Consider the following 6,549-nt stretch of genomic DNA (forward strand, 5'->3'; position numbering starts at 1 on the left):
CTTATGATCCTTCCAGTGGCTAACAAACTTGGAATTGACATGTCCTAGACCTGAACATCTGAAAAATGTAAATTATATCCCAGGCATATAGTGAATTAAAAATAATTTCTAGACCTGTATGTTAGAAAGCATAGTATTTATTCACTGATGTGAGTATAAGAAAAAACAAAATTGAAATCATTTTGATGTCTGCACAATTATAATAAAACAAGAGGAATGGACAATACCTAAGTATTTCTTAGGAAGGCTGTACTTCTAAAACCAGTCTGCTTAAAGTTGAAGCAGTTATTAACAGAGAATTGCTTACCATCCTGAAGAAACTGAATAAGAGGCCAGGTGTGGTAGCACACACCTGTAATCCAGTGGCTAAAGAGGCTGAGAGAGGAGGATCAAGAGTTCAAAGCTACCCTCAGCAATTTAGCAAGGCATTAAGTAACTCAGTGAGACCTTGTCTCTAAATAAAATATAAACTAGGGCTAGGGATGTGGCTCAGTGGTTGAGTGCCATGAGTTTAATCCCTGCTACCAAAAAAAAAAAAAAAAAAAGAAAAAAGAAAAAAAAGAAAGAAAGAAAGAAAACTGAATAAGATTCTAAAAATCACAAGAGTAAAATGTTCAGAGATTAGTATATGTATATCACATACAGCTGAAGAGGTAAGAGCAAATCTGTATTGTAAATTAATAAAAACCAGATGTGATTCTAAAAAAAATTTAATCAGTAAGGCTATTTGAAGGTGTGATTGAAAGTAATGCAATAAGGAAAGCAATGTAAGATATTATGGGCTATATGTGATAAAAGAAGAAAATATATATTTTAGAAGAATATATGTACTTAAGGAAGAAATCAAGAAAATTATGGCAGAAATAATAATCAATTATGTATTTGATATGCAAAAGAAGAAAAGTCTAAAGAAAATATTAGAGACAAGATAGCATAAACATTTTTAAATATCTGAATATTTAAATAAACAAAAATATATATATGACATATAAGTGTCAGAGAGAAATTATTTAGAATATGTAATATGAGCTCTTGATGTCCCATGAGTTAAACTTTGAAAAGACTGTAAGAGTAGAGACAAATCATTATACATATATAGTTTTACACACATATATATATACACACAGCATAGTCATTTTATGTGTATATGTGTGAAAAAAATGTAAAGTCTTACAAATTAGTTGTCTAATGATAATGGATGTGACAGGTGTGGTGACGCATACCTGTAATCCTAGCAACTCGGGAAATTGAGGTAGGATGATGGCAAGTTTGAGGGCAGCCTCACAATTTAGCAAGAACCCATCTCAAAGTAAAAACTCAAAAGGACTGGGGATGTTGCTGAATCCTGAAGTGCCCCTGGGTTCATTCCCTAGCTGGCAAAAAAAAAAATGAAAAAGGATAGATATATTCACACTTTTGTATTTCTCCAAATTTTCTTCAATAAAAATGGAGTAATTTTATAGTTCAGAAATAACCACAAATAGTTTTTTATAAAAAATGATACACTGTTACATGGCTCATGGTTAAAAATGAAGAATTTATACTGACAGAATCATGATGGATGCAAGGTAATTTTCTTTAAAGGTCAATTTACTTATTCATTTATATTCAATTAGAGCTTATTGAAATTTAGGTTACCTTGACCATGTAAAGGATCTGTCTGAGGAATGTGTGTTCTTCGTAGTAGTCTTTGCCAAAAGATTTCCTTCTCTGTATGCCAAGCCTGGGAAACTCATAAATTATATGTACATGAACCATCTAATTTTTTTCCTCTGCCTTCACTTTTATAATTTTCTTCCCTGTACTTTTTAAATTCTCATCCCAAACTATTTTTTTTCAATCAATCTAAACTGAAAGGAAAATAAAAAGAGAAATGCTGAGAAAGAAATTTTGGCCCAAAATACATATTTTTTGTGTAGTTTAGGCATCTGAAAACTGAAGGTATTCATTAAGTGAAGCTTGAGGCAGGTGCCAGTCAAGATATCTTCATTCTTGATCATTATCAATGGTTCCCAGGGCAATAGACAGGACTCCACTGAAAACAAAGGCTTCACAGAAATACATGTGTAACCTTGAAACGCTCGGGGAACATTGTGAATATACTCTTTACATTTTTTTTTTCCATTTCTATTTCAAAAATACCACAACCACACCATTACCCTTGAGAGACAAAGACCAAAGGCACAATACAGAATTGTTGATTAACTGGCAGCCCTTGGGGATCCAGGATAGGTGCCATGGACACTTCAGGCAGCTAAATAAAGAGCAACTTCATCAGGAGCATTTCTTTAGGACTGTCACCAGTCTTCAAATACTCTTCAACTTGATTAACAAAGTCACTTTCTGCCAGAAATCTTGTCAAGGCATCTTGGCTATACCTGGATTGCCTGTGAATTTTGATGAACAACAAAGAAAAATGAAACAAGTGGGACAAGAACAAAGTTATTGAATTTTGCCCACTTCACATTTTTGACACTTTTTGAAACTATTGTTTCCAGAAACCACTTTTAAAGTATTATAAGAAACATTGGTCTTAAGTTTCTGGTTTGTTACCCTCTGCTTTTATTTTTCATGAGCATTTATTGAGGTGAGAAAGCTTCTCTTAATTCTCTCATTTTTGTTATGTGTAATTATATAACTTTTTTTTTCAGATTCAGGCTTAACTCCTAGCTGAGGAAGTAGAGACTGGATCTCATGTTGCCTCCTATCCCCAGAGGGCCAGCAGAGTGCAAGGAGGAACAGAAATCCATGAAACAGTGGCTGATTGTTTGACTAATGGAATATGAAATTGAGGAATATCAGTATATTACACAAGATTTTGTTATTACAGGCAAATATTAATATAAGAGGAAAAGAATTAAGATAATTTAAGATGAATGAACATCCCTTCTTTTTGGACAGACTTATAGACTATAGTTTCCACTGTTAATTTAGCTATTCCTGAGCAACCACAGCAACAACACATTACCATAAAACAGTTAAGTAGCATCAGTATTTGCAAACTTAGGCTAGTTCAGGTGCTACTTTTATTGAAGTGCCTTTACCTAAGTTTTGTCTAAAATTCATTACTTTGACCTCAAAAGTTTCTGATCTTTTCAAATTTGTATTCAAATGCTATCAGCATGAATTAAAAGTTGTAAAGGAGCAGAGAGGCTAGAGGCGGTGTTTAGACCATAGAAGTACACTATTTCCAATGCAAGTATTTTGTCGCATCTAAGAGGAAGTAGGAAGCAGGACCATGAAATTTTGCTAACGTATTGTAAAAAGAGATTGATGACCCAGTAACGGGATAATAGCATACACCCGGTGTTCTTTGTTGCTTCCTCTTCCATGGATGGCTGAACTGCCTTATTCATTGTCATCAATAAATATTTATTTGACATCCATAAGTTACCTGACATGTAGATTAAAACTTGGATTCAGACAGCTTGAATGTGCCTAATACCCCCATAGGATTTAAAATAATTTCCAAAAAAGTCTGATGTAAATATTATAATTATCTCATTGTTAGCCAATATGTGCATTTTAATTCCATATTTCAGTCATTTGGTCTAGTATAATAAAGTTTAGACTGAATGGAGAGGAAAAGAGACAAATATTCAGGAAACATATATCTAACATGTACCTGGCTAGGAATATAAGTAATAAGAGTCCCTTCCATATCAGCTCCTCTTTATAACTCTTTAAGAGTGTTTTTGTTTAAAATAAACCCAGGGACTATGGGCAAAATACTGCTCTCCCAGAAAGTGGGAAAAATGCACGGGCATCCACACGTAGTGGGCGATCCCTGAAAAAACACATTTTTGTTTAGGTCAAGTTAGAATTTACTCTTGTCCCAATCATTGTACAAGATAATGGAATTGTTAAATTTGCAGCTGCATTGTTTTAATTATTTCTTCTTTCACTCATTATTGAATGATACTTAACTCTCATAAGAGTAATTTGAGCAAAAAATTCTGTCTTTGCTTTACATTCAGCTGAGCCCGGCTGCTTGATAATGAGTAAATAAACCATTTAGCACTTTAATCAGTGTTGTTATACACCTGAAAACTGCTATGTAAACATCTCTATGCTCTGCTACATATGTCACTTTCATTTTCTATAGGAATTGTTTAATTAGATTGGCATGTGAGAAAAAAAATCTGTAGACCATTTTCTTTGATAAAGCATGAACTAGTCATTAGCATTACTTCTTCCTGACTGGGGAAGAGACTGTATATAAGATGAGGATGAATGAAATATAGATTGAGAAAGCAAAATCAAAAGAATAACAGAGTCTGACACAGTTCTGAATAAAATGGGAAAACGTTGCAGTTATTGTGCCAAAGTAAAACATGGGAAGCAGGTTTTTCATTTGCAGGTGATTCATTAGATGGAAGGGACTTTTCCCTTTCTTTGAGAAATCCTATTAGCAGGATTGAATATCACAGCTGAATATAGGCAGCTTTATTTTCAGTATTCTATACTAAGCCAGAATTATTTCATTTTCAAAAATTATTATTAATTTAGGGAAGATTAGTGACAGTGATGAAAGAATGAGTAAAAGTCTACTAATTGGAACTAATTAGGAATTAAGAATGATATATTGATAATATAATGGCAAAAGTACAATTACCATGTATCAATAGTGGCTTACTGCAACACAGTCAAAGGTTAAATTCTGTTGTGTTTACTATTTCTCTTTTTGCCATGATTATATTTAACTTAAAAACTAGTACATATTATGTTTTAATACTTTTTTTTCTTTTCATAATTTAGAAATGTATTCACAGGGCATGGATTAGGTAAAGATAGCAATACACTCTGAGTCTTCCAAGGACAGGTGAAATGAAAATAACAATTTTTTTCATTCAATGAAATAAAATATGAAGCTCAGAAAATTAATAGATAATTCAACTCTTTTAGTTGAAAAGTGCATTGGAATTTCATTCATTAAATTATTACTGCAAGGATTTATTCAAAGAGTACCCTTCTGAAAAATTGGATCTCTGTGGGTTGCACATACACATCTTTTCTACCAGTGTAATTTACATTGATTAAAATTGGGTACATTTTATGCTTTATGCTGCTGAATTTTTATGGTTTTTAAGCCAAAGTCCAATTTCCTTGGAAATAACATTTTAGGGAAAATGCTGGTTAAGCAGAGATTCTAATTACAACTTGTTCCTTACTTCTTTCTGGAAAAACAACAATAACCAAATAGCACAAACTCCATTTAGTAGAACAGGTCACATCAACAACAGCCATTTAAATGAGTCAGAAAACTTTTATACCTGTGGGGCACGACCACTTATCATGAAGGTGCAGCTACCACCACATGGGGACTGTGTGAGGGTGAAATGCACCTGCACATTCAGTCTTCATACCTTCTGGGCTATATGTTTGATAATGAATGATGCCCTTACCTACAATCACAGAGATCATTCCTTTAAAGTAAATTAATCTTGACTATATGGGTCAATTTCTTATACACATACATCTTTAAAATTAGTAAAGAGCTTAGCTTTACTCTCAATGTATTTTCTCTTTCCTTGTATATCAATGTAGAACTATAGAATTGTGAATTCTGACATTATAGACTAAATATTCAAATACTCTTTTGTTTTCACTGATTTTGAGGAAATATTTTAGTCTTATGATGGAAAAACACCTGTGTTGAATTGTACCTCTTTGAATAACATTGGAATTATAACTTAATTATAACCTTAGGGAGCTTTAGTTTCCTAATATTTTGTTGGAATAATAGTGCCACTCTTATACTGATGTTATGCCCTTTAGAAAACCATAGGTTCACCTTTCATCTTCAGAAAACCAGAGGTTCACCACTACCAATCTGCCAGTGGATGATTTCAGATGAAAAATATTTTTAAGTCTCTCATATAACAAGCCTTCAGTAAATGGTCGCTATTAAACAGAGATCTCTCGCTATTGCATATTTTTAAGAAAAAAATTCTCAAAACATTTCCAAATTTAGGACATTCCAAGATGTCTTTCAAAGTACATATTAGATTCTGAGAATCAAATAGTAACTCAAAGCCTATTGCCCCCCTTCCCAGGCAGTTGAGGATTTGGGGAGTGAGCAGGGCTCCTCCCTATACCTGCAACTAGCCTATGAACAATAACACCTGAACTCTGTGGTTAGGTCAGAGAATTAGGGCAAGGGGGAGCTTTTCATTTGTCCTTATCAACACTGTCCTTGCTCAAAACAGAAACATACTCAAGGCAACAAACACTACAATGTTTGCTGGGAGAATGGATATGAAACAAAAGAGGTTAGCTGGTTGCCCTTAACTCACAGACAAGTGTGTGTGTGTGTGTGTGTGTGTGTGTGTGTGTGTGTGTGTGTGTTTTAAGTAAAAGAGGTAATAAAAAATCTTAAGGAAGCACTTTAAATATATTTGAAACATCATTTATAAGTAGAAATATTCATGTCTAGAGGGATTGAAGCTACCTGTGATAATAATTCTCTTTTGTTGTTTGTAGATGCTAATTTGTTACTGCAGTTCTTACTTAAAATTGTTCTCATAATCTCAAAGTTTTATTTTTATT

General features: G+C 33.2%; 1 non-coding gene across 1 annotated transcript; it reads right to left on the reverse strand.

Annotated features, from left to right (window-relative positions):
• Nucleotides 1-5,801: 5,801 nt before the first annotated feature.
• Nucleotides 5,802-5,881, reverse strand: LOC114087004 (small nucleolar RNA SNORD65). The gene has a single exon (XR_003581734.1). It is a non-coding gene; the product is annotated as a small nucleolar RNA SNORD65 (small nucleolar RNA).
• Between the last annotated feature and the right edge of the window lie 668 nt (nt 5,882-6,549).

This window comes from Marmota flaviventris, chromosome 6 (genome assembly GCF_047511675.1).
Source record: "Marmota flaviventris isolate mMarFla1 chromosome 6, mMarFla1.hap1, whole genome shotgun sequence".
Taxonomy (NCBI): domain Eukaryota; kingdom Metazoa; phylum Chordata; class Mammalia; order Rodentia; family Sciuridae; genus Marmota; species Marmota flaviventris.